The sequence below is a fragment of the Sphaeramia orbicularis genome, chromosome 3, assembly GCF_902148855.1.
Source record: "Sphaeramia orbicularis chromosome 3, fSphaOr1.1, whole genome shotgun sequence".
Lineage (NCBI taxonomy): Eukaryota > Metazoa > Chordata > Actinopteri > Kurtiformes > Apogonidae > Sphaeramia > Sphaeramia orbicularis.
In genome coordinates, this window is record NC_043959.1 from 48,020,489 (window position 1) to 48,048,295 (window position 27,807).

Consider the following 27,807-nt stretch of genomic DNA (forward strand, 5'->3'; position numbering starts at 1 on the left):
AACAAACTTACGCAAAACACGTGTTAAACCCAAATGGGTTTAAACCATGTACAAAAAATATCTATTATTATAAGCAGGCACAAAAAAAATAGGTGAACGCAGATTTGCACTATGTTTATTCACTTCCAAACAGTTAAAACCACATTTAACAATATACAATACTTGTATTATTGCATGCAAGAAAAGCAGACATTAACAACGATGATGACGAAAAACGTTACTTTACAGTTTGATAGTGGAAGTTACACACACAGTTGTATCCACTTGAAGAACATTCTCCCTAGGATAAACATGACACGAGCTTAAAAATATGAAATGTCAAAATGCCACATGCAGATGAAACATGTCAGAGTGTTTGAAAACACTTTATAAAAATGCTTTATATTCTGTGTAAATGTTTGTAAATGTCTGCATCCTGCTCATTAGAAACGTTGTTTTTTTCTACAATGGAGGACCATAATCTTGAATTTATGGTACAAATATAATGCATTTACATCCTGACGTTTTAGTACGACTGCATATAGTTAATTTTACTTAAGTATTTTAGATTTCTTTAAAAATGTAAATAATTGTTCTGATTCGGTGCATTGATTATTACAGGATGCTCCGCTAATAAGATTAAATTAAAGTGAGATTTAGGTGACAGTGACTCCTTGTCACGCTTTGACAGTCAGGTGGTTTATGAGGTGGCGCAGTTGGAACACTGTGTGCACTGTCACCGGTACCTGGGCTGGTGAATATCTATCTGAAATGCTGGGAATCCCGCCAGGACCTAGGGAAGTCCACGTCTATTTCGACCACGCAATATCCGACCAAGACGATTTACATCTTTTACACTCGAGGCAGGCAATATGCAATGTGTGTAGGCAAAGGAGCGCCTTTGCAAAGACCAGCTGGTCTGCAGGCGCTTGTCTCCTGTGAAGAGTTGATGCGCTGCTTGATCCCTGTGGTCAGGCTGAACATAAGAGGGCGCTCCCATTGCACCTGGCTGCGCTGCCCTATCCACCCTAGACACATGGAGAGCCGGACAGCAGCCATTCATGTGCAATTATGGAGCAGTAAACGCCGCATGTTTTATTATCTAGTCCAGTCTGATATTATTGAAAGACAAAAGTAACTCATGCGAACGTAAAGAGTGTCTGTAAAAGTAAATAGAAAAAAATAATACTTTTTTTTTCATAAAATTCCTCAAATTTGCATGTAATTAATTAAAACTGAAAATTAAAATCATGCCAAAAAAGTTTTTTGCGTGGATAATCTGTCAAACAAACACAAGAGGCCCAAATAAAAAACAATAAAACTAAAAAATAAATAAATAGATAGGTGTGCCCTGGATTGTATTGAAAGTTAGCCTCCAAGCCTCCAAAGCATGAGCTCAGCTGCGGTCAGTAGTAGACCATCTACCTACAGGCGCTGCAAGGAGCAACATCTCCAACCTGTCATTTTTACTCAACGCAGCACTAAACCCAAAATATTGATTTCACTGCTATTTCAATATTCAGCCTTTATTTTTGCTTTGTGTGAGACTGTTGGCGTTCAGTACATTTTTTTTATTTTAAAAATATTTTCGCGTAATGTGTCCTACTGTCTCCTACAGAACGTGTTTTGCCCTTTTCATCTCTGTTTACCATATCCTCCACATGTGACTGACAGTCTCCTTGTTAATATTGCAGCCTATGAGCATCCTAAATCCCCAAATCCTTCGGAATATAATGGTCGTTATCTCTTTATAAAGTTATATGACTTTTCTCGATAGCAGCTTTTATCTTTAAATACTTTCACCCCTACTCATTTCCTCTGTTTCCCTTTGTGCTTTGTTTGGGTTTGCGCGTGCTCGGACCGTGTTCACGCGCGTGCGCACACAAACACACACCTACAGGAGCTGACAATTAAATTAAATAAAGTTAAATCAAATTTAGGTTAAACGAATCGCTGTTAAAGTTGACAAGACAGTGCATATGGGTCTACGAAATCCCTAACACAGAGGAACGGTTCAAGCACGTTCAAACCGATTATGAGGCTTTGCCCTCGGTCTGAATGCACGGTTTTGTTCATTGCAGTTCTAGTGATGGTCAAGCGCTTTCATGTGCCCCACATCCACTGAGCATTTTGCATTTTAAGCTACTCTGCCTTTCTTTGTCATATCCACGGGCTGTCATAGCCACAGGTTGTGTTGAATTTGCAATGCCACTCATCGATGTATGCCTATTGAGGCTGGCACGTGGACAGTTATCCTTCCCACAGAGAGGCGCAATTGAATGCTGCAAACACAAAAGCTTCAGACCCTGTCAGTTCTCTCCCCCCCCTTTTTCCCCCCTTTTCAGAGATGCATAGGCCCTAAAAGCATCAAGGCCTCCGTCTGGCTGGTCCTCTTTTGATTTAGCCCACACTATACTCAATATGGTCACTGATGGAGTAATGTCAATCAGGCGTTTGCATAAATTTGTAAACTGAAGTTTGCATTGTTAGGCTTTAGGGCGACTGACACACTCAAAGCTGCCTCGTACAAGCCTCAAATTACACCAGACTCTTTTATTATCTCGTAGCCCCTTTAACTCCTCTCGCACGCTATTTTCAACCTATTCATTTTTACAATCTCTTCTTCCCGAGAGAGCAGACACGTCGCAAATCCTCGAGATTCCTGCAGTCTGCCTCTCACACACAGCAAAAAATGTGAGCTGTTCGACGGGGCGATGCAGGTTTCTTGTTTTTCTGAGAGAGGTATGCTACAGCAGATGCTACACTGCTTTAAAACAGGTATCAGTGGCTGCCTTCGCTTATGGGAGGCAAGTGCAGAGGAAATGCCGTGTTACAGCACACCGTATATTTTAGTAGCAGGAAGAGAGTGGGAGTGGGAGAGATGGAGAGGGGGGAGTGGGGTCCTGATCATATAGGCTACATAGGAAGTTTGATTTTCATGGGCTCCTCTAAGGGATATATGCAATTGGATCTGTGGAAACGCCACGTCCCATGGGGTTTCCCTAACCTCCCTAACCTTTAAGTCAAAGGCCTTTGCAAAGTAAAAAAAAAAAAAAACAAGAAACAAAATAAATAAATTAAAAATATATATATTTATGTAGACTATGTCCTGTATTCCATCAGGCATCTTCACCTCTACTACTTCACGGTAGGCTGTGCAATCTTAAAAAAAAAAAAAAAAAAAAAAAGCATTTGAGTACAGGCCTATTTGTGTAACGCATTTCTATCCAAAAACATCCGAATAAACAGACGAAAAATCAGGCCGTTTTATTTACCCAACACCATCTTATTTCTTATGCTTAATTCTGTTCTTAGTCACTATAACTTCTATAGTGTTGATTCCAGATGTGGCACTTTACTTCTGACTCTGTGCTGTATCGGAATTCACAATAGCCTATAGACGCAAGACTATTAAATGCGTATTATTTCAATAAACACAGTGCGTTATGTGATCAGTTAAAGCTGCCACTTGTATTCAGTGGACCAGGACTCTATATGGAGCTGTTTGCACAGAAAGTGTGCACACTGAGGGTAAGGGATTGTCCATTTCCTTAGAGAATCAACAATAAAATTATCATAACAAAGAGCATTGAGAGACTGAAAGGTTGATTTTTGCAATACAGTCTTTTCATTCGGAGGAAACGAGAGGACAAGTTATAGAGGCGAGGTGCTTTACGGAAAGATTATTAGGAGAAACAAGAGTGAGAACCTCGGCTAATCTATGTTAGTATTGATCATAGAGGTGTTTAGAAATTCCTACAGAATGTAATGAAGCACTGACCATATAGGGCTGCTTCGTATAATTCAGGAATAACTATAACCTGCATCAAATATAATGCATATAGGCCGGATGTGACCAAACAAACTGGACAAACCCTGCAACCTGTCACACAATTCTAGTTTTTCATTATTATTATTATTGTTGTTATTATTATTTAAGAAAACCGACATGTACTGACAACGGGCCATCAGGTTCATAATACATGTGACGATAACCTGTTTCTGTCATCCCTATGTAAGATGTACAAGTCCTGCACAGGCATGCTGCTGTAAATCTATTTAATTATTATTTATTCTAACGCAAAACACACATTTTAAAATGTAACTAAACTTTCATAGCCATACGAGATGAAATAGTGCTTCAACAAGTATTCCAAAGCTGAACTTCACACTGTATCATTAGAGGCACCTGTCAGGAGTTTCAGAATTTAACTAGAAAAATATTTGCACCTTAATGTTTTACATGTCTCCACATCATTAAAACAATTTGTTTCTTTTATATCAGTCTACAATAGAATAAGAAAGTCTCACCCTGATTTGAAACTTGGACTGTTATTTCCAGCTCTTAGAAACTGGAGCACGTTTGTCAAATCATCTCCGTCTGTACTTTTCATCTGTTCTGTGTCATATTTTACAAAAAGATCAAGTTCAGGTTGAAAATTTAAGCCATGCATTGTTTTTTCCTGAAATTCATCAGAAATATGCATAATCAATATGAGTAGAAATATCTATTGCTCCTAGTTTTGTCCAAATAGTCTCGTTCTAAAGCATATTCCTATTTTTACGCAAAATGACAGTGAAAATGTATTGGAATTCCCCTAAACTCCGTGTGCAGACTCTCCCACCATTGCTTTATAAAACTTATCATTTTGAGGTTATCAAGTCCGTTTGATATCAACTTCTGTCCCTGAGCAACTGCTTTATAATTCTTAAAACATAAATTTGATCAAACAATCACAGTGTGCGCTCCGATAATCTAAACAGGTCCTACTGTACTGAGGATAATCTGTGTTAAATATAGATTTGTGAATTACACTGTGGCTGCATATATGTTACTGTTTAGTATCCTCAGTTGCACAAATCGCTTTCAGCATGCGTCATTTTACAGCGAATGTCCGTTATAGCTGTTGACAAACACGACGGATGTTTGGCATAATTACAAATAGATGAAAAAAAGTACAATTACGCATTTCCATTTCAGTCCCTGTAGCCACCTATCTGTGAAAAGTTGCTCAAAGTAGACTTTAAAGTACGACCTCGTTTGCAGTTCTGACCCGACTAAAAAAAAAAAAAAAAAGAAAAAAAAAAAGACAAACTGCGGTTAAAAGAGATAGAGTAAAATAACGCGTGGTCGTTTATGGAGTGTCCGTGGCCGGGGCATGTGCGTATCTTTTATTTTTTAAAAAACTGAAATCGGGACAAAACAGCAAAAAGTGAAAAAACAGCGGAGGAAAGCAGTGTGTGTAGCGCCGGGCTGCGGCTGCCTGCTCCAGTATTAACTTTCACTGTCTTCCGTCTAATCAAACTCTTACTTTCCGCTGTTCTTAATTCCATATTTTCAATTCCTGATCATTACTTTCCTCTTTTTTTTTCTTACTTGTATCTATCTATCCATCCCTCCCTCCCTCCTCTTTCTCCCTCCCTCCCTCTCTCTCTCCCGAGCTCTCTCCTTTGCTGAATCTTATTGATCCAGAAGGCGGCTAATTAGCCCTTCCCTTCGTGCCTGTGTAATGAAGCACATGCGCACTGAATTAATCACAGCCATTTTTTGCAGGAAACTAATTAGCAGGAATAAAGATCCAAAGAGTTTTTTCTTTTCAATCATCAGATCTCACTTTCACCTCTTCCTCGCTCCCTCTAACACAAGACTCATCGCCTGCTTTGCATCCAAATTATTTTTATATTGCCTTTAACAACTAATAGTACCTACTTCGTTTTTTTTACACTCCGCAACAACAATGATCTTTCTTTTGCCACCCTAAGCGCAAACTGACCAAAAGGGGACTGCCTTGATGGGATCTTTAGCTAAATCATCTCAATACTGGATTAAAAAGCGAGGATCACAAAGCGGCAGCGAGAAATTGTAAGTTTCAACTTTGCGTTTGTCTCTTTTCCTCTGTGTTTCCACGATCCTATTCTTTTCGCTGTAGACTTATCTGGATCTCTGTCCTATCTGTCCGTAGTTTTACGTGTAGCGGAGCTGGCTATTCTCATATTGTACGAAATGACTGGCGATCACAAGTTGATTTCATGCAAGTAGTTTGGTTTATTCACGGTTTTATTTGTATCGTTACCTGTGTTTACATCAGCGTTCGTCCTCTCCTCCTCATGAATGGAAGATAAGAAATGGGCAAGACAGCGATCCTCTCTCCAAGCAGTTGGCCGTAGAAAAACACGGTTTTAAAGCAAATATGTGCATTTCGGTGGGATCGACAGAAGCTATAGAAGGCTTATGGGTGTCGAGAAGCGTGTTTAAAGCACAGATGCGGTCAGAAAGGGACAGTGTGGAGCGGACGAAGGGCAGCGGCAGCTCCGTGCGAGCGCAGCCCAGAAAAGGAGCTCCAAGTCCAGCCTGTGGGTCCGTGCGCGTCCGGCGAAGGCGAACATCCCTCGCCTTCTAATTTTTTGACACATTTTACACTTGCCACGTCCAGGGCTTTTCAGCACCGCCGTATTGCTTTACAAAAATCCTCTTCTGGATAAACATTTTTTTTTTTTTTGTTCTTCTCCGACACGTCTTTATGAAATGTGCAATCCCTCCGCCCTGTCTTAGTTCCTCTAGCTACACTTTTCCCTCTTTACCCCCACTTTGTCCATCTTTTCTTTTTTTTATTTTTCGTGGCTGTTTGCCTCTTTGAAGCGTTGTTTTTAAGTCGATTCTCGCTCATTCCCCGACGAAGTCACATGCAAATCGATCGACATGTGTATGTGTGTGTGCGTCTGTGCGCGTGTGTGTGCGTGCATGAGGGGGTTTGTGTTTGCGAGTGTGTGTGTGTGATGTGGATGTGGTGTGTTGAGGAAAAACGGAACCCCGGTCTCCTTCATGACAAGATGGGATCAGCAGAGCCCCGAACACGGACAGCCGTGGGAGTGTGAGCGGTTCAGACATGAGCCCTGGTTCAGCCAGTCTGGAGCACATGCCTCCGACTACCGGGGCTACCGTACCTGACTTTAACCGGAGCATTTTCGCCATAACATCGCTGACCGGAATGAAAACAAAAACACTGCCCTATTAAGTCTGATCTTACGCACACCTAATGTTTGTAAAGTTACTGTTTGGAACTCAGTGCGGTGCAGGCTGCAGCCATAGGTCACTGCATGCATTTAGCAGCAGCTTAGCCACTACATGGCATTTGCAGAATTTCTAAAAGTTAAACTACTCATTTGTACTTCTCTAAAACAGAATCAGAATAGGCTACTCTTAGGAGGAAATCATAAGCGAGTCAAGGAAAAGAAAAAAAAAAAAAAAAAAAAAAGCTTAACGGGCCTTTCCAAAAATATACTTTTTATATTGTTGCCATTCTCGTCAAAAAAAAAAATGGATTTGACTGGAAAAAACGGAACTGCAGTTGTTATCTTGGCGCTTAGGTGGTATAATTGCACGAAAATCATCCAAAATATTATCAAAAAATAGCCATTGGATTTCAGACGGTATGCAGCTGTATGCATTGAGGAAAAAAAGCTGCAAGAATTATAAGTTAGTCGGACATTTTTCGCGTCAGAGAAGGGAAAGAAAGAGGGGAAAAAAGAGGTTTTGCGAGCGAGCAGAGGCAAGGATATGTGTAGCCTACCATTGGGGGGGAAACAGAGAGGGGGGGTGAGAAGCTGTGTATGTGTGTGGGTGGGTGGTGGTGGTGTGTGTGTGTGTATGTGTGTGGGGGGGTGTAGGTCAGACAGCAAGAAACAGGGGGAACAGGGGTCATGGAGTGAGTGCAGAGATAAAAAAGAAAAGAGAGGAAACCCCCTCGCAAACAGCCGAGGGATGATGGGGGAGAGAGTGGAGGTCTGACTGGGAGAAAAAGGGTGGTGGTAGTTGTTGGTATGTTTTGGGAGCCGCACAAAGCACTTGTGGTTGTCAGCATCTGCAAGGATTAAGACTTTGGCTTTAGTTTAGGGTGGGAGAAACAAAACTAAACCAGTAACAGGTCTGATAAAATACTACATTAAAGCTACCAGGCACACAGAGAGAGAGACAGGGGGGGAAAAAGAGGGAGTGTTATGGTAGGGGGGGGCTTGGGAAGAGGGGTCAGATAGCCATGGGCCATAGAGGAGGAATCAGGGGAAGAGGTCAGATAAACAGATCCCTACCTTTTTAGAGTGGAAGAGCAAACGGAAGAAAATTAGCAGAAGCCTTTTCAATCAGGGATCATATTCATATTCAGTCTTTTATTTCTTGCCATGTTGGTGTTTTCTGGTGTGCATTTGCAGTGTGTGTGTGTGTGTATAGCAGTGGTTTTAGTGTGTTCAGAGTCCTGTGGTTGGGAACTGTGAGGCGTTCTAGTCTATAGGACAGGTAGGCTGCTGTGCCAAAACTGGAGTGATCTCCCTTCCTCCCCTGTCTGACAGTAACACTCCTTTCCTCTTCCTCCTCCTCCCTCTCTCTGTCTACTGTTACAAAACAAAGACAGCAGAATTGTTTACTGTCATCTTATCTGTCTGATTTTTCTGTCTTGTCTCATTGTCATATTTATGTTTAATTATAACAGTAACTGGCAGAGGTGTAGGAATGTCATTGACTTTATTTCAATTTTTTATATATGTGATTTTTTCAGACATTGTATTTGCTGTAGCTATCTTGTTATCGTCCCTATCTGTGGTAGTGGAAGGATTTCGTTGATGAGAACTATGAGCCGTTAAAGTGTCAACAGAGTGATGGTTTTACCACATATAGTGTTTTTTTTTTTGTTGGTTTTTTTTTTCAAATAATTGGAAAAGGCCTGTTTTTAATTTTGAGCACATTATCTGTGTTATTTATTTCTCTTTTGTTAGTGATTTTTATGAAGGCAAGATTAAAAAAAATAAATTGGCTTTTAAAAATACATTTTAATATTCATATGAATTAAAACATTTAGGTGCATTTGGATTATTGTACATAACCCACAGTCAATATGGAGAAAATGTTCTAATGCAAAAAAAACAATTCCACTCAGATGTTTCATCTAATTAATTTAATTAAAATTAGGTTTTATTTTATTTTGGATTGTTTTAATAGATCTTTGTCACATCCTGTAAGTTCATATGGTTATGGAAAATTTAGTTGAAATTAATAACTTTTTTTTTTTTGATGTGTTAGACAAATCACAGCAAAACTCTTTAATATGAAAATGACTGAAAACAGCAGGTTTCTTTATTAGTGTTATATTTAGTGTTTGCATGAAGTGATTAAAGATGATTCTGATTACAATATTACTGAAATAATTACTTATGGTGAAATAGTTGTTTATGCATTGTGGCTGTCATGATTATTATATTATTATACATGAAGATAATATTTAGAGTTTTATTGCTGGGATGTGGGACTGATGTGCAGATCCTGTACAGCAACAAAAATAATGTCCCACCTACTTTTTGCACTTGGTGCCGTTCTATTACCATATTTAAGGACATATATATTCAGCGTACTGACGTGTCATTAGATGGTATGAGCAGGAATAGCACGTCCAGTTGGGGAAATGAGATAAAGGGAGTAGCAGTCGTCATTGATAGGCTTGTTTCATGGTTTGGGGGTAACGCAGAGAAAAGGGAGACAGCGCCTCTGGCTGTCATAACCCCTTCTCCTCATTTCGCTGTGCCTCTCCCTCTTTCTCTCTCCATTTCATTCTCTGTGCGTCTCCGCATATCTCCCTGTTTAACTCCCACCTTTCCGTTCTCGGGCACTGGCACCGTGGGGGAGCTCGCTGCCATGTCTTCGGTCAGAGAGAGCCCTCTTTGGGTGAACAGTAGGCGAAGGCCATATCTGTCAGAGGAAGTCTGTGTACATAGATGTGTAAAACACAGCCACAGATCTATTTGAAATATATTCTGAATAAAATGCATGACAGTATTATTATCATTATTATTATTATTATTATCATTATTATTATTATTATTATTATTATTATTATGTAACTTGTAGTTTAATGGCCAGTCCTGAATTAAATTGTAATTTTCTATATATCTATCAAAGGCAAAGCTTTCTGAATAGGCCTACCTATGAGCTGATGCGTCTTGACTGAAAGCAGAGGTTAATGTAAAGTGTCTGTCTCCACCATTAGCTGTATGGACTTGTACACATGAGCACTTGACAAAGACGGTGTGTTTGAATGTGATGTATGGTTTTGAATATGCAGGATCGTACAGCAACGACCGGTTCTTCCAGTTGTCCTGCAGCCATGTCAGGCTATCATAAAGGAGCAGGCAGGGGGTGGGATCTCGGCTCTGTGCAAGGGTGAACGAGAAAGTGGGAAGACAGACTGGTAGAGATGGCTGTAATGCTCAGGTGTGTGTGTGTGTGTGTGTGTGTGTGTGTGTGAGAGAATCCCTGTGGTATTCATGGATGCTGTACTCGATCCTTAATCCTAACAACCCACAATGTCCAGAAGTTCTTTCCTTTACCCACCGAAAGCACCCCTTTTCTCTAAAATTCCCCTCCCTGTCTTCGTTTGAGCTTTTCTTCTTCTTCAGTGTCATCCTTTTATCTTTCTCAAGTGAGGTTGGCGGGGATTTTTTGTGGTTTGTTCTTTCACAATATGTTATCGTGTTAACAATCTTGGTTAAATCAATGTGGTAGACAAGATTTATGACAGAGAAGATGTGCATGTGTCACTATAAGTGTGTGTGCTCCCTCACATTTAGATTTATCTGTGCATTGGCATGATGGAAATCGTATTTCTTTTGAATATGCCATAGTGTGGCCATTTTATTAATTTTTAACCATTGCTTAAAATTTAACCCAATGTTAACATTTAAACAAAACCCAGCAGACACATATAGTGCTAATGCCACATTTCTGTAGCAAGCATACTGAGACTCAAAAGATGAGGAATAATGTAGAAAAGCATTACTACTATTTACACGTCTCTCTTTTTCATTGATGAAAATTCACACGCTGTCATAGATTACAGCACAGTGTAACGATTTATACAAATTTGTATGCCATTTCCCACAATAAATTAATGTTGTTGCTGTCGTAGAAGAAGGGTTATGTGTTTTTAGATGTACGTCCTTGAATAGAATCTCAATATTGCCTCTTTAATAAATGCACAATGTCAAGTTTTTAGCAATACAAGGCTATTTGTTTGATAGCACTGGTGTAACAGTGATAAAGACCGCTGTATTTGTGCGATGCTGTATCGACTGTGAGTTGAGGAGCTATGTGATGCATGCGTGTCCAGGACCGGCAGTGTGAGAGTGCAGCATAGCGGCTACGATTGACAGTGTATATATCCTTTTTGGGGCAGCAGCGGCTAGCTCCAGTGCTCAGGGATTGGATGAACAGCAGTTCCGTGTCTGTATAGGCTACATATGCCTACACGCGGGCAAGAAGGGGATGACAGGGACCGCTCCAAGGGCTGCAGAATTGAACTGAGCTGCACCCCAGCCCCCTTAAAGCCCACCCCTTTCTTGGACCCTGGAGGCCAGCATTCCACCCTCCACACTGGTGCTTATCATCACAAAGGACAGAATGCATAAAACATGGAGGACGCTTAGACAGAGGCGGCCCAGGTCGCCTTTCTCTCCCCACACTGAGCCCTGGAACAATACATGGGCCCCTCTGGCCTGTGACTCTGACGACACACATGCCGTCTTTTTATCCTCCCCTATTTCTTTGTCATCCTCTTCCTCTTCCTCTATGTTACTGTGCTCCGTGGAGTGATAACTGCCCTCGCATTGTTTATCTGTGTCTGTGAAATCTGCATTGTGTAACTGAAATGTAAGTGTGTGTGGGTCGGTGTGTGTCACAGAGAGCCCGTGTGTGTGACTGACTGACGGGTATAAAATATTGACAGTGAGTCAACTAAATAATGTCTGTCTACATATTCCATATCATCTGTTGTGTTGAATATTTTTAATAATTTTTAAAAATGTATATTTTATAGAAGATAAAAGTGGTTACATATTTTAAAATTAAAAATTAAAAACACAGAAATTAAGTTTTTATATATGAAGGTTATAAATGTATTTTAAATGATTTACGGGTGATTTGTGATTCAGGCCACCGGCATGTCATTTTTTCTTATCTCTAATTTACAGCTAGGTCAGCCAGTGATGCAACATTATGGCTTTAGTTTTATATGCACTGTGTATGTGTGTGTTTGTGTAATCAAGCTATCAGCTTCTGAGCTTTTCTGTCGGTCAGTGTGCTGGGGCTGGTTTGAATGGCCAGATAAAGAGCCATGTGAAAGTGAACATTATGCTGTTACAGATGCCATAAATCCTTTTCTTCATGCCAGTCATTTTCTTCTGCTACTCCCAAAACATGCTTAGTATTAACAATGAGGAAGGAAGGATGTGTAGGTAGATGGATTATACAATTACATCTGAGTTACCGTAGTTGTACCAGAGCCTTTAAGGAGAATGACTGTGTATTTTAAAATATTATGATTTTACAATTCAGTTGTGTAATCTGGTTAAAGCTCAGGTTTGGTTTCAGATTTTATAGTCATTTTGCTTTCCTTGCTCTGTGTGCACTGCACCCAAACTGTGCTCCTGAAAAAGTGTAGTTATCTGAGGCTGAGAGGGTTTTAGTCTTTATCTGTCTAAACGTGTGTGTGTTTTAGCTATGCTGTAGGAATGTATTCCTAGGATGTGCTGGACCCCAGCAGGTCTATGGCACTTCCTCTCTGTGTACTTCACAGCTTATCTTCCTCAGGATTATAGAATGAAGAAAAGAAAAGAGTGAATGCAGGAGCACCCTTTCCCACTCACACCCTCTTCCCCATTTTTTTTTTTTTTTTTTTTTTTAACAATTCACACACAAAAAATCTCAACAAAAAGTGTAATTCACTTGCAAATGTGTAGTAGCCTGTCCATGTTCCCAGTGGAGGAGAGAGAGAGAGAGAGAGAGAGAGGGTAGGAGAGAACGCAAAGGAGAGGGAGGGGCAGCGATGGATAGACATAGAGAGCAGGCTGCAGAGTATTTCACTGTGAAAGCAGACTGAGGTGAAGCTACCAACTGCTTTTCGCTGGTCAAGAAAAGCGTGAGACGTCACCTGCCCATTCATAGGTTCTAGTGATGTTTATATGCACGTATTGATTTGACTTTGTAACTCTACTATGTGTGTGTGTGTGCATGAGCCATTCTGTAGGCATAGAAGTTGGAGCGTGCTATTTGTCATAGCACTAGCTTCTCCTGAGGTGGCCTGGTGTTTTCCTTTCAGTGCCCCAAGCAACTGATCTGACAGTAGTGAAGGGGTTAAGAAGCAGGGATAGCCCTCTTTTGTCTCTGCGGCCCTCTTTGCCATTGTTGTGGTGGAATTGAGCTCGGTGCACCTCACTTGACCACAGCAAAGCAATAAAATGGCCTCTAAGTGCTGTAGCCTCTGTAGTCCTCTGATGTCAGCTCTCTTCCAGCTTCTGCTGCTGTATTTCGCTTTTTTCTACTAACACTTGGGTATGTCTCTTTGTGCACACACACACAAAAACAACACACACATACTCTTCATAAAGACTATATAGTAAGCCCTTTTTTATATGTCATGCATCTTATGTACTTGAAAGAAAAATTAAGGCCCTGTTTTCCATTTTTTGCTCCACATATCACAAACTAAATCCCTGAAGATTATGTCAGTTAATTTTAGAGTAGTTTAGTTTTTGTTAGTGCTTTTATGCAAACATAAAATACAGATGATCAGAGTATATGCTATTAATTTACCGACCTGTGGTAACAGTTCCCAAAATGCACACTTATTTATAATTTTATATTTATAATGATATATGATATATTTCATTACCTGCAGAATGGTTTTGTGTCTTATTTTATAGGTTTGTGTCTACCTCTGTGAATGCTAGTACATACCAAGCTTGATCTGGACCATCGCCACCACACAATGTCATTATCAAATTTAATGGAGTGGTAGATACTGACTATACCTCTGTCCTATAGCAGTACACTGTTGTTTTCATTTGCATTAACAGCAATAATGAGACAAATAGTGTGCATCATAATTTTATTTTTCAGTTTAAGAATATATGATTGTGATGCATAGTGTTGGGGGTGCTGTGTTTGATGGCACAGATGATTGTTTATAGCTACTCCCACCTTTGCAGACATTGTAATTAAAAAGAAGATATACTGCATGTGCGTCTGTCGCCATCTCATCTCGTCAAATAAGCATCTAGCTCTTGCACTGAGCATGTCAGTGGATTTATGTAAGATTTCTGATTGGCTGAATTATAATTGGCACTGTCCCGAGTGTAAACCATTTATGCCAGGTGTCATACAGACCGCATTAAGTGTTGCACCAAGCTGCAATTAAACCAACATTTCCTCAAAGCCACAATATTACCCCTCTACATTATTCTAGAGCATGTCTCTGTTTTGTGTGCTATTGCCTCACCCTTCTCCTCCTCTCCTCCACCAAAAACACATGTGGTTTCCTCACTGGGTCTCACTGTACCTAAAACAAATGCTCTTTCTCATTTTCCCTGTGTTAAATGAACAAACATTAGGACCTCAGTGGCTCATAATAAATTGATTAGAGAGAGGCAGACTCCCACACAGCAACACCGAAAACTAGAGATGTACAGTGTGTGTTTAGCCTGAGGAGGAGCAGATACGCTCTCCCTGTGTTTCCCTAACACACATACACTGACGCTGAATCTAAAAATGTATATTCATCCAGTTTAGCATCACTTCTTGTCCGGTGGTCTTAATGCTCCCACCTCTGGATAGCAGACGGTGCTATATCCACTGGCTTTCTCCCAGTGGCTGACGTCTTGTGACAGCGGCAGTGCCATGGCGTTTAGATATGCGACACGGAGCCCACTGTGATTGTTTGGTTTTCAGTCTGACGTTCAGTGCCACAGCACAGAGATTTGGTCTAGGCTGGAGGGGGTGGGGCAGGTCCCATGGGGCTGACACAGGGCTAGACGGCCGTGACAGACCGGTGACCTCGGCTTTGTGACGTCATTTGCCTCGTCTGGTCACCATGACATTCATTTTCCCTACTGTTTAATGAATGAAGATGGGGGGCCTGGCGACGTTATGCAGTTATTGGTGATGTTCTGGTGGCCCTGATTTAGAAAAAAGAAAAATAAACAAAGCATTTATTGTATTGTAAATGATGGCGTGATCCTTTGCAGGTCTGTTATGCTTGAGTTCAGGATTAGTAGATGGTGCCAATTTCTTTTTATTTAAACATTTGACTTTTGTAGCAAGTGAGCATTGTTGTGTGAAGCAGTGAAACAAAACAAAGCCAGACCACATATAGGAAGTCAGTGAGGTAAGAGCACGCTTAGAACGGATACTGACTGTTATAACAGTTTTTCTGCTCCTTGCATGCCATGTACCACTCTGACAAGAAATTTTGTAACCTTCTTTTCTTCCACGCTTTTACATTTCCCCTACCTTTCTGTTTACCTTTATCAATAAATGAGGGATTCAATAGAATAATAGAAAAAAAAAACACACACACACACTCACATAGATTTGTTTTAATTTGAGCAGCATCCTTTCTGCAGATCTAATGTTTTCCCATCAAGACACACAAGGTGTGTAACTGTCTCAGGAGGAGAATGGCTGTAAAATTGGCTTCTCTCGTATATTGCCTGCTTTTTTGTTGGAGCCAGGTGTTTCCTCATGTTGGATCATGCCCTAATGGGTAACAACAGGCCACATGGCAGGTGAGAACTGAGTTTATAATGCTAGCAGATAGCATTCATTCTCTGGTCTTCCTGTGTCATAAGTAAAGCTCTGAGACCTTCTTGAAAAAAAAAAAGTGTAGACTGACAGAAGTGTGTTCTGAGGCCGAGGATTAGCACAGGAAGTAGCCAGTGTACGGTGCAGGAGCAGCGGTGCAGCTCTCTGGATGTTCTCTTTACCTCTTAGCAGCAGCAGGAGTAGGATAAGTGTGCAGATGACACAGCCTTTGTTTACATTGGAGAGAGTATGGGTTTGGAGGACTGAGAGAAAAGAGGCGGTGGTCAGGGCTGGGGGAGGGAAGAGGGGCACAGATACCATTCTCATCACTTCCTTCCTTTCTACAGTTGTTTTTTTTTTCACAAATCACCATTGTCAAAACACCAGTGGACAGAAAAGGAAGTGTAGGAGTACCATTAAGTTTTTTTTTTTTGTTTTTTTTTAAACAGCATTGCATGAAAGTGAGAAACTAGTATTTTTTTTATCAATCATATGCAAACATGCAAATATTCTTCATCTTTATGCCGCTATCAGATTAGTGTGCTAGAGCCATAGAAATTGTTTTGTTTTGGGCACTTTTTTCCACATAGATAGGATGTTTTAAACAAGTCTTTATGTTTTGACCCTGGATGAGACAGAACATTTATTTCTCACACTCTGTAGACCTCTTGCTTCCTCAGGACAGCTCTGTATGCCCATGCACATGTGCAGATGTGCACGGATGTGAGAGTGTACATGGATTTATCGGTCCGAGTTCTTTGCTCTACAGTATATTTGTAACAAAGCAGCGGGCTGACACCTGCACCTTTTGTCTTGTTAAGCGTCTGTGCTGTGGTCAGGGCAAAATGTACTTTCATATGACAGATGGCTGTGTGGGCCTTTTAACAGGAAGCCTGGCTACACTGTTTCACAATCTCTCTTGAAAGAAGAACTGAGTACCAGCAGCGCTATGGTCTCCTGTCTGCATTTCGTGTAATGCATGCCAGTCTGCCTGTAGTGGGTACAAGCACAAGGCGGAGGGAGGGGGGTACCCAAACATAAGTGGACCCCTGAGACCTCCTGGAGGGGTAGAGGTGTGGCGAACGTCTGTTTTGGGCATGGCTTGTGTCAGCGTGTTTAGCGTTTGCCTGTGAGGGCATTTATATGCAAATGCTAAACAACCTATTGGGGTGGCTAATTACAGCAGGGCTTTTGTGTGTGCCAGGCAGTGAGAAGCAGGGAGTTTCTAACACGCCAGGCCTGGACTTTCCCTGCTTGTTTACTCATTGTCTTTCCTTATTACCCCCTCATTGACACTCCCCTTTTGTGTGGCTGTGCCGTTTGCCTGCATGCTGGCTCCTCCCCTTGTGGTGCTGGAGTTAATGTAGTAGATTAAAGAGGCAGCACTCCGGCCCTGTTTACTTCCTCTTTCATCTGGTAGCCCAGCTCTGCTTTTAGCCATCCCTCCTCTTGTCTAGCCACCACCCATTCAGGAAGGATTCAGCCTCCTAGTGCTCTCTCTGCTACAGCTAATGCTCAGCTAATTACTTTGGGTGATAAAAATGCATTTAGGTCAGATTCTAATGCAATGCAAATTTATGAGCAGGCAGAAGCAAATATTAACTTGTAGAGTCACTGATAGTCATTGGCTGGGGACAAAGGTACACCTCCCTTAACTATGAAATATACAGGTTTTTATGTGCTTTTGGTTACACTGTGTGGTCTTTGTTGAGTCTGATGACTGCATAGGCTCATAGTGTAAACATAATAATATACTGTACCTACTGTTAGATTTGTATGAAGTGCTCATACTAGATAAGTATTTTTCAGAATGAAAAAATTAGAGCAATATTATTTGAGTATATTTTCCCCCTTTTTGTAGCCAAGGATTTACTGTTATCACTTGTAGTAATGAAACTAAAATCATGTCCTTGGTTTAAATTGTGTATACAAAAAGCGCTGGCTAACTTAACAAGAATAGTACAGATATTACAAATGAAAAAGCTCTTCAAAATCAGTGAAATGTGTTTAGTTGGCATGTGTGTAAAATTGCCTTCTCTCTATGGCCTCGTGGTATCACCTGCTCTTATGATGGAGTGGTTTGGACACAGTTTGAGAGGGGCCAGATTTGTCCATTTTCCCCCACTGCTGACTACTGAGTATGATATTGCTATTATTTCATCTGTGCATCATCACCTTCTTCGTTATAAAACTGCGACTGTTGAACAGTTAATAAGCATTTCTGGGCAGGCGGTTTGCTACCACCTGTCCCCTCAATATTCTAAAATCGCTGCTGAATACACAACCATAAAACTGGCCCCGCTGCATTCCTGTGAAATTATTTGTCATGGGCTAAAACAAAGAGTGAGAGAATGCAAAACAGCCTCTCTCTTTTGTTTTACCACTTAGTTTACACCATTTGTTTCATGGTTTGCCACCACTTGTGTCCCTTACTACGCCAATTACGCTAGCACTTTTGTGAGTTCCCCCTCTGACACACACATCCACAGATACACATTCATACATACGCAGAGGGAGACTTGGCTGAGTAAGCCAAGCTGGATCAAAGGCCATGTGTGAGGGAGCCAGGGCACCTCGTAGAAAACAGCTGCCCCTTGCTGTCTCTGCCTCTTACCCTGGTCTGACAGCAGCCAGAAATATGAGGCCTCTCCAGACCTCTGTCCTGGGAAAAAAAAAAAGGACAGGACAGCACACATAAACTCAGAAAAGCTTTTGTCTCTGCTCGCTCTCTCTCTCTCGCTTTCCCTCGCTCAACCAGACATACAAAGAAGAAAGAAAGCCGTTTGTCTATGCTCATTCACTCATTCAGCCACAAATAGAAATCTTCGTTTCACATATACACTCCCTCTGCCACTCTCACAAAACCAGTAAATTATCACATGCTTGATTTCTCTTTATTGTCTGTTTGTTAAACTCTTTCATTAGCTGTTTTAGTCAATTTGGCGCAATTTGTCTGTCAATCCTACTCTGCATTTGCCATTCTCTCCTCCTCTCTCCTGCCCTCAACATTGTGCCTGCTCTTTCTCTGAGCTGTCCTCAACACTGTCTGAGGGTGCTTTTCTCTTCGCCTTTACTCTTGTCTCCACCTTTCGCCGCCACATTTCTGGGATTTCTCTCCCTCTGCTCTGCTACTCCTGCGTGTTCAAACTCTGACAGAGTTGAGAAAGGCATTCAGCTCCCTAATCCGGGCTCCCTCTATCAGGAATGCTAATACGTGTGATTGTGTGACCCGCCGAAGCCCGGCAACATCTGCAGGAGCCTATGGCGAGCCCCCACCCTCCCACACCCACCCTGCCCCCTGCCTTTGAGCGCTCACTCGCTGCCATTATTTCATTGTTTCACTTCACGCCTGTGACTGGGCAATGCAGTTAACCCTCTGCTGCTCAGGCCGGGCTAGTTGGAGTCCTGAACACAGGGGCAGAGGGGTACTGAGGAGGGGGTGTATGGGTTTGGGACAGCCCTTTCCCAGGACAGGCCTCCCTGCCTGCCCATCTGGACCCCTACACACAGCTCACTCTGTTTACTTATGCATTCCACTACTAGTCAGTGTGCATTTCTGGGTTCATATAGCCTGTTAAATATGTGGTCACTTGTAAGTTAAGGCAAAATTGCAGGAGTAATGATCCATGTCTCGTTGCTGTACAGTTATACACAAACAGAAAATAGTTTCTCTTGGACATAAGAACAAACTTTACTGTTGACAGGTTGAAATCTAAAGGCGTTGGTGTTAGCCGATGAAAACCTGTTATTAAATTTTCACCCATCCCTTTGCCAGGTATTGGAGTTTAAATAAATTACAGTATTTTTGGGATAGTGTCTGTTTTCAGAAAGATGAATTACCGGTAAAGCACGACGGGCACTGCAAATCTGTGTCAGGCAGGGTTTCTGCTGATTGAATTACTGCTCTCCCTGATTCTGGCTGTATTCCTGCATATGTAGTCGAGCTTCAGCGCACTATAGACGGGTATAGGCGCGCATCTTTTATCACATGCTGACAACTGTTTTAAATATAGAATTGTTCGACCTTCCAGGATATAGCCATTGTCATTTGTTGACTTTGTTGGAGCTTGAGTTTTAAAGCTTTAGGAGTTGATATCAGGTGGAAAAAATCCAAACTTTCAACATCTGCAGCTCTCTCCTCTCAGTCCAACTCAAAAGAGTAAGTATAGGTATAGATGACCTGTGGGAGGAAAAAAAAGAGTTCTGTCAAGCCTCCATGTTGAGCAACAGTGCAAACCAGTAAAAGCACATCTGACTGAATCTGGCTGGTGCTCAGTAACTAGAGCTGTCATTCACTTATTTAACCCCCATACCTGCATGAAAACACCTGTAATTAGCCAAAGTCTGCATCACATGGTAGATTCTCAACAGTCTGAAAAGTCCACAGAAGTGTGTAGAGTTCTTATTTCCTCTCCGAGCACTACTACAGTATGTTGAAAGGTAATTATAGAGTTTTGGCTCAATAATGCCAAAAAAGAGACTGTGAAGCACCATAGCTTTAAATAACCAGCAGTTAACACATTTCGCACTTTCAGGTTTTTGTTCGTAGATCTTACATGAGACTAAAATTCAAGCAATACTAATCATTTTGTTCATGGATTGCACAGAAAACATCAAAAACATTTAGTCATTATCTGTCTTTATTAATAATAATAATAATAATAATAATAATAATAATAATAATAATAATAATAAACTTTATTTGTATAGCACCTTTCATACAGAAATTGTAGCCCAAAGTGCTTCACATTGATTGAAAAAAATACAATATTAAAATACATTAAGATTTGATTAGAAATACAATAAAATAAAAATAAATATAAAAACAGCGCACATTAAAATATTTGATTATGCATAGAATTTTTGAAGTGCAAGAAATAAGATGAAATTTGAGAGAAATACAATGAAATAAAAATAAAAGCAGCGCACATTAAAATACAATAAAATAAAAAATAAAAACAGAAATACAATAAAATAAAATAAAAATAAAAAACCGCACATTCCTGGTTCCTGAATTGTGACCCCATTTTTATCTCCTTTCAAAGGCTAATGAGAATAAAAATGTTTTTAATTTGGTTTTAAATATATTCAGCGAACTGGCTTCTCTAATGTCTTTTGGAATTGTATTCCATAACTTTGGTGCATAGTTAGTAAAGGCTGCGTCCCCCATTTTCTTTGTAATATTTCTGGGAGTCGCTAGTAACCCTGCGTTTGATGACCTCAGTGTTCTAGTTTGTACATAATTGATCAGTGAGTTTGCAATGTAGGCACATTATTGGCACATGTTTACTGCTGATTATAGCTTCTCTAGTGCGGTCATTTGTTGATATTAGGAAAATTTGAAAAAAAAAAAAAAAAAACCTTTGGAAGTAGGCATCATGAAAATTTGCATATTAAACTTGTCAAGTTTGCAGTGTTGCACAACAGCAGATACAAGCCCAGAGCCACACAAGCTCTAAATTAATTTTTAATATGTATAGCAGTTATTTCCATGAAATAACAGGTTAACCTAGGTGCTAAAAGTGAAGTGTCAGCTAATCAAATTTATGATTAAATTAACCTTTTCCCCAAATGTGTATGTGTCTGCACAGCAAAGCAATACAAAACTACACAAAGTCAGCTTTTTACTGTGTTGCAGCGTTCATGATGACCACTAGGGATCTGCTTCCTTGGATATTTTTCTGTGACATTCGTTTAATTTTGTCCATTGTGATTAAAGTCATGATTAATCATTATATTTTTGCAAAGCGGAGGCAGTGTTGCCATGGGGACATAAAAATGATCCACACTGCTTTGCATATCAACAGAGAAGTTTACAATTGCGCTCCAACTCTGGGTGGTGCCCAGAGCTGCCATAGCCTGGAAGAAGAGTTTTAAAGCTAAAGGTTTTAAAGTTAAATGCCTCTTCCTCTGACCTGTGTAGTTTTCTCAACAGACTATTTGTTTTGTGCTGAAACAGATTGTTGTGATTCATTATGAATAAAGGTTTTGATGTTTTCTGGCATTTTGTTGCATTTTAATCTTGTAGATTCTTTCTCTTTTCATATCCATGCATGGCAGCAGCCGCCTGTTGGTGTATGAGTGTGTGTGTGAATGTGAGGAATTGTAAAGCGCTTTGGGCAACATGAAAGTGTAGAAAATGCGCTAGGAAATGCGCTATATAAGTTCAGTCTGTTTACCATTTACCACATTGTTGAAAAATGTACCTTGTGTCTGTCTTTTTTTTCTAAATGAAATATTTTGAAATTTAAAAAGCAGATAGTAAAGGATTGTAGCTGAATCAAAATGATTAACAAAAACTTTTTTTTTTCTGTTAACGTTTTCTAATAATTACTTCCATCCAACAGTATAACAGAGATATTCTCATCTAGTAGTTGGATCTTATTTTAGAGGTCAGTGTGCAAAGCTTGGAATGCTAAACAGACTTTTTTTTCCAAATGAAGACATTTTTTTCAAAAGTTTGCCAATAACTGTTTTCTGTACTTTTCAACAGTGAATAGGGTGCGAGACATGTTAAGACTTAAATAAAAAATACTGTGACTACCCTGTTTAACTGCAACAATTAGTATATTAAAGAAACAGTCTATAGATATTTGTAGGAATTCAAACCAGACACGAGTTGACCTTCAGCAGGTTTCAGAGTTTATTACTAATCCACAAGGGTTACATACTGTGATTGGCTTGATTTCTTCCTCATATTTGCTACGATACAGTGGTATTCAGATCTGTTGCGGTGTGTTTAACTCTTAGTGGATTCATAATTGTATAAATGAGACAGTCGATCAGTCCATGTGCTTTTCAGTTTAATGTTCCTCTCCACTGCTCTGTGTGATATCGCTTGTTCCCTGCAAAAACGATTTAAGCCGAATATGAGCCATATGGGAATATAAGTAGGCCTACCATTCCTGTTCCCATGACGGCTCATTGAAACCAGGGGTGGAAGGATGTCCTTCATTTTTTAACATCAAACTTCATGTCATAACAGGCCTTCCTAGGCTTCATTTACATTTGCAATAACAAACTGCTAAGGAATTATCATGCATTGTATAATGTACACACACCCTGACATTTTTAATCTATACATTCGCGATACATTGTGTCTTACTAACATAAGATATAAATGTTTGATTGAAATAACTGCAGATTACAGCTCCCCCATTCCTTTGTTTACAGACATGTTTCAGGGTTTCAAGACGGTTTAAAAGGAATGGGCTCTACAGAGCCAAATTGGATCTGGGTATGTAAATACTGCTCTGATGTTTAATGAGAAACAAAGTTAGCTAATTATAGCAGCTCTGAGAAACATGAGGAGGACAGTGGGAAATGTTTCCATCACTCCCTAGCTCTATAGATTACTGCCTAATTGCCTCAATCGAATCAGGCGGAGACATTAGCCAGAGAGGCAGAGTGAGAGAGAGAGAAACATGGGGATGGGGCTGATTACACATATCTTTCGGTGGCTCTTTAGATAATCCAGAAGAGGACCAGCAAGTCAGGTTCTCTGACATAGTATGAGTCTGTCTGTCTTCTGTGCTCAGCATGTCTCCCATGTTCTATTCCCCTCCCCCCGTGCAGTTATGAAGGTAAGGATAGCAGGGCACTCGTTTCTCCCTTGCCACGCCAACCAGCTGCAGAAGTGATTCATACTCTCATGCGGAAGTTTTTCAACTATAATTACATGTAATTCTGACACATGTTTATGCCTGATTTTACCAGACAGCTTCTCCACTAATGACTAAGTAGCAAATAACATCCTCCCAAACATTTGTTACGACAATATTTTTCTACCTTATTATTGTATGTTGTAATTTTAAGTTAAAAGGTTAAAAAACTCTTTGCAATCTTCAGACACTGAAACACAAGAGAAAGGTTTGAAGTATATCCTTTAATGTCTGCTGTGTTTAATACGCGAATAGTAAGAAAGCAAATAGAACATAAGGATAAATGCCACTATGAAATGTGAGTGTCTGAAGAATGTCCTGGTGCTGTGAATGCTCAGCTTTTCTTTCCTCTTGTTTATTTATGTCTCACTGGAAGTGATGAGGAGGGAGGAAACTGACTTGTTTACTTCTGTTAATTCCTCTAATTCCTGTTAATGGCAGTGCAGGAATTAAAAGGATGCTTTTGCGTCTGACTGTTAACTATTCGCCTGCCTGGTTTTGTAGGCGGGGTGAGGGGAATAAGAAGCTCCATTGGATCTGTTTCGTCCTTTGAGCGCAGTGATATTGAGGTCAGCTGTCCAAAATGATCTCATGTTAAGGAATCAGCGAGTCAGCAGGGTCAGAGTAGAACCGCCATGACGACACTTTCTCCACGGTGATAACGCTGCCCTTTTTTCCCTTCCCCTTTACTTCCTCTGCATGGGAACGGCACAGAGGAGTGTGAACTGTGTCTGTGCCCTTTTACTCTGGAGCTGAATGGTGCTGCCTTTTATCCTCGCACAGAACCAGGCTCAGAAATCAAGAGAAAATGGACTCACTTAAGATTAATTGGATCTTTACAGTTCTGATGATCCAGAGCTGCGTGGCTAGTCCCTCCATCTTCTTTTATCCTAAACAAGCATATGAAATGCTGAAAATAGCCAATAGAAAATAGATGTTTCCTGGATGTCATGGTGGTATAAACGGGTGCCTGAACAATCCTTCCTTCAGCTTCCTGGGCCAAATGCCATGGATCATGGTGAAGGAGCTGCACGAAGGGCTTCTGTATGGGTAACCCAGACCCCAGCAGATTCCTTTTTAACAGTTCCTTTGGGAAAGTAGACACTGTAAACAGATAATGGCGCTCATGCAGAAAGGGCCGGAAGTGGGAGGTCTAACTTGTCCAGACTTTTTAGTACGGGCACTGTGGGTGTGAATGTTTGGAAAGTCGTGTAGGAGTGAGTGAACTGGACGTTTGCATCAACACTCATTTATATTTGCTGTATGGATAAAATGTCAACAGTTGGCTTGTCAGCTGTTGAGATGAATACGTACAAGCATATTGAGCAAAAGTGTGCTTGTAGTTCTCTCAGGTCATGTGCACCAGCCTGAGTCTTGATATACTTTTTTTTTTTATCCTAAAATCAGTCGCATACAACTTGGCTTTTTTCACTTTCTCATTCTCTCTACATTCTCACCCTTTCTCTGTATCTCCTCCTCTCTCTCTCTCTCTCTCTCTCTCTCTCTCTTACACACATGTTCCCATAATTTATGGCTGCCGGGTCCTTGATCAATTGATAGCAGGGAATCCTTTGGTAAATAGAGTTTTAGACACATTGCCAATAGACCTGGGCTATTGATTGGAGTGTAAATTAAAAACTTAATCAGGTCTCTGAGATAAGATTTATCTCCGCCCCAAGCAAATTACAGGGCTGACTCTGAGACGTAAAGGCAGGCCAGTGGGCAGATGAGCACTGCCCCTTTGTGGGTGCCAAGTCTTGGGATGACCATGAGTTTGTTTCATGTCAGTGTTGGTGCTCCTCTTGTCCACTTCCAGGTGTACTTCTCTCTTGTAGAATAGACCATGGAGACTCTCATTGTTGACATAATGGATGAAGGCTTTTTTGTACTCTTTAGTGAGAACAATACAGCCTTAGACTAATACAGCTTAAAGCATCTGGTAAACATATTTATCCAATATGTCTTATTGTTCCATGATGCACTTTTAGTGTGGCTAACCCAAGTGGGAAGTAGTTTTATTTCTTTATCATTTTGTTCTGTTTAGCAGTTTGTCTTGTTCACTCTGGTCAATATTCGCTCTCCCTTTCTTTCTCTCTATTTCTGTGTGCGTGCGTGTGTGTGTGTGTCTAATCACTTTCTTCCACAGCAGCCTATGATGAAATATGTAAATCATTACACCCAGCTTTTATTTCTTCAATAATATTCTCATCTTGTTGAGGTCATTTTACGCCACAGTAAATTCATGCACATTCATACGCACATGCAGTGTTGTCTATATTTTATATGTATTAAGACAATCCTTGGGATTGCACATTGATCAGTATATGGATTTCCACAGTAATTGCTGAGGGAAATTTTCTCTGTCTCTACTCTTCTTCATTATTAATATTGGGAAATGGGTATACATTCAAAATGTCTGAGTTTAATTTCATCTTAAAGTAACGGGAGAATCCTTAATTCATGCAAGATAATACGGAGGAGGATGCATACTGAGAGCAGGGCTTTCCTCAGGTTTCATAGATAAAAACGACACACTTACTAAGGATCCAGGGATAGGTGCCTCACAGGTATCTGTCTGGATCTTTTCGTCCGTAATTAAAACATACATTTTTTCTTGTGATTAAGGCTGGTATTAGTCTCCTCTGAGGGATTATAGCACTTCCCATTATCTCTTATTATAGTCCTCATATACAGATGCCATAGAAATGACATTGACCCAGAGAGAGAGAGAGACAGACAGACAGACAGAGTGAGACAGGGAAGCAGAGAGTAGACAGTTGAGGAGGTTACAAGTCCATTAGGAGATAAATATAAATAAATATAGTAAGATGTGCAGTATCCCTCAGGACTATTCTATAAGTGGTGATGCACATAATTTGGGGGCTGTCAAGTGCTGGGTAAGTGTTATAGGTCCCCAAAATATCCATGTAACCTAACCTATCCAGTGGCTATATATTGGTGGCCAGCGTTTCTCTTTGTCTAGTTGTGGGGGAGGCTGAGACCATCAGTAATAGGCTTTTTGCCTGATAAGCCCGGAAAATACTCGTTTAGTTAGTGAAAGTGCAGAGGGATCCTGGCCTGATAAACCTGCTGTTTCCTTCTGTAATACCCAACAGCTAAAATCAATAGTTGGGATAATTCTCTCGCTAGTCGTCCGGTCTCCTTTATCTGCAGCCTTCTTCAACCATGTACATGGGGGTGGTGGTTAGCAGGAGCATGCCTCTGTTTATATTGGAGGTTATATAGTTATACTTAATTATAACTTTATTTTGTGCTAACATTATGTCATAACTGCAGTGCTGTGTGCATTTTGGATGACATTAGGCCATTAATGCCAAATGTTTTGTTAAACTTGTCATGTTTTCATTCTGGTTACTGCCACATTGTCATGGGTACTTTATTTGGCCAAATGTTTACTGGAGGGCAGTCGTTGTCATTTAACCTGGTATAAAAGGTGGTGCTGATATGAGCCCCATTGCTAGCAATCACCTAAGGTGTGTCTGTGAGTGCATTTATGTATAAATCTGGTGAGAGGAAGTGTCTGTCATCACTAGTTCAGGCCAGCTAAGAGCCCTGTGGTCTGTCAACAAAACCTCTATGTTCTGACACAGGTGCTTGATTAGGCTTAAACATACAGCACAGGTGAATTGCTGCGGATATGGCCAGGAATAAAAAGTTCAAGTGATGATGGCTACAGGCCAAAACAAGCAGGTTTTTACAGAACATTATTCTTGAGGATCACAAATGGCAGAGAATACAGAACTGCCCTCAGCTCCACTGTCCCACTATAGCCCCTGTTATCATTTTGCTGGCAGGTTCTTCCAGAGTTGGTTGCTGTGTAATCTCTCTGGCCATCAGAGCACTGCTGTAAAATACAGCCTCAGGTGTTAGTAGGCAGGGTGGTTAGCCTGCGACACCGTTACCTAAAGTGCAGTGTATTAAAAAGCAGTCAGGGCCCTGGATCACAGTATATCACAAGGGAGAGGCAGCGATAAGACCTGCCTGCCCGCCTGCAGATCAATGAAGGTTACTGACATCATATCACAAAGTGAAAGCGAGTGCTGCACCCCTAGCTATTTATCAGCAGTAGATCGGACATGAAAGAGCTGGAAAAGGGAGAGGGGACGAGATGGGACAGCACTTTTCCCTCATGTTAGGGTCTCAATCCCTGACTCCTCCCCTCCTGTCCTGTCTGTGACTTCTGCCGACTGCTTTGACTCCTGGAGAGCAGTGGGAGGCTTGGAAACTGTAAGAGGGCAGCTGACTGCTGAGACTGAAAGAAGCTAAAGTCAGAAGGGTTTACAATTGACAGCTGTTTTTTTTTTTTTTTTTACAGTGAACTAAAGCACAAGACCTTGCTTTTAAACGCCTGTCTGTGTCTTGCCTTGGTGTTTCTATAGATCAATTTGGGTTTGTAAAAGTATACTCAAGGTCTCTGATGAATTGTATTTGGACATTTTCATTTGAGATTGCCGTTGTACGTATTGGACCTTGGTCCCTTCTTTAGTTTTCATTCTTTAATCTACAGCCACCTGAGACAGCATGGGC

General features: G+C 40.7%; 1 protein-coding gene across 2 annotated transcripts in view; it reads left to right on the plus strand.

Annotated features, from left to right (window-relative positions):
• Positions 1-27,807, plus strand: part of zfhx3b (zinc finger homeobox 3b) — a 288,910-nt gene that overhangs the window by 146,854 nt on the left and 114,249 nt on the right. Inside the window, exon 1 of one of the 2 annotated variants that reach the window (XM_030127569.1) lies at positions 5,440-5,842. The exons of the other annotated variant lie outside the window; for it this stretch is intronic. The gene's annotated coding sequence lies outside the window, so the exon portion shown is untranslated. Of the gene's footprint in view, positions 1-5,439; positions 5,843-27,807 lie in introns of those variants that run through there. 2 annotated transcript variants of the gene reach the window in all.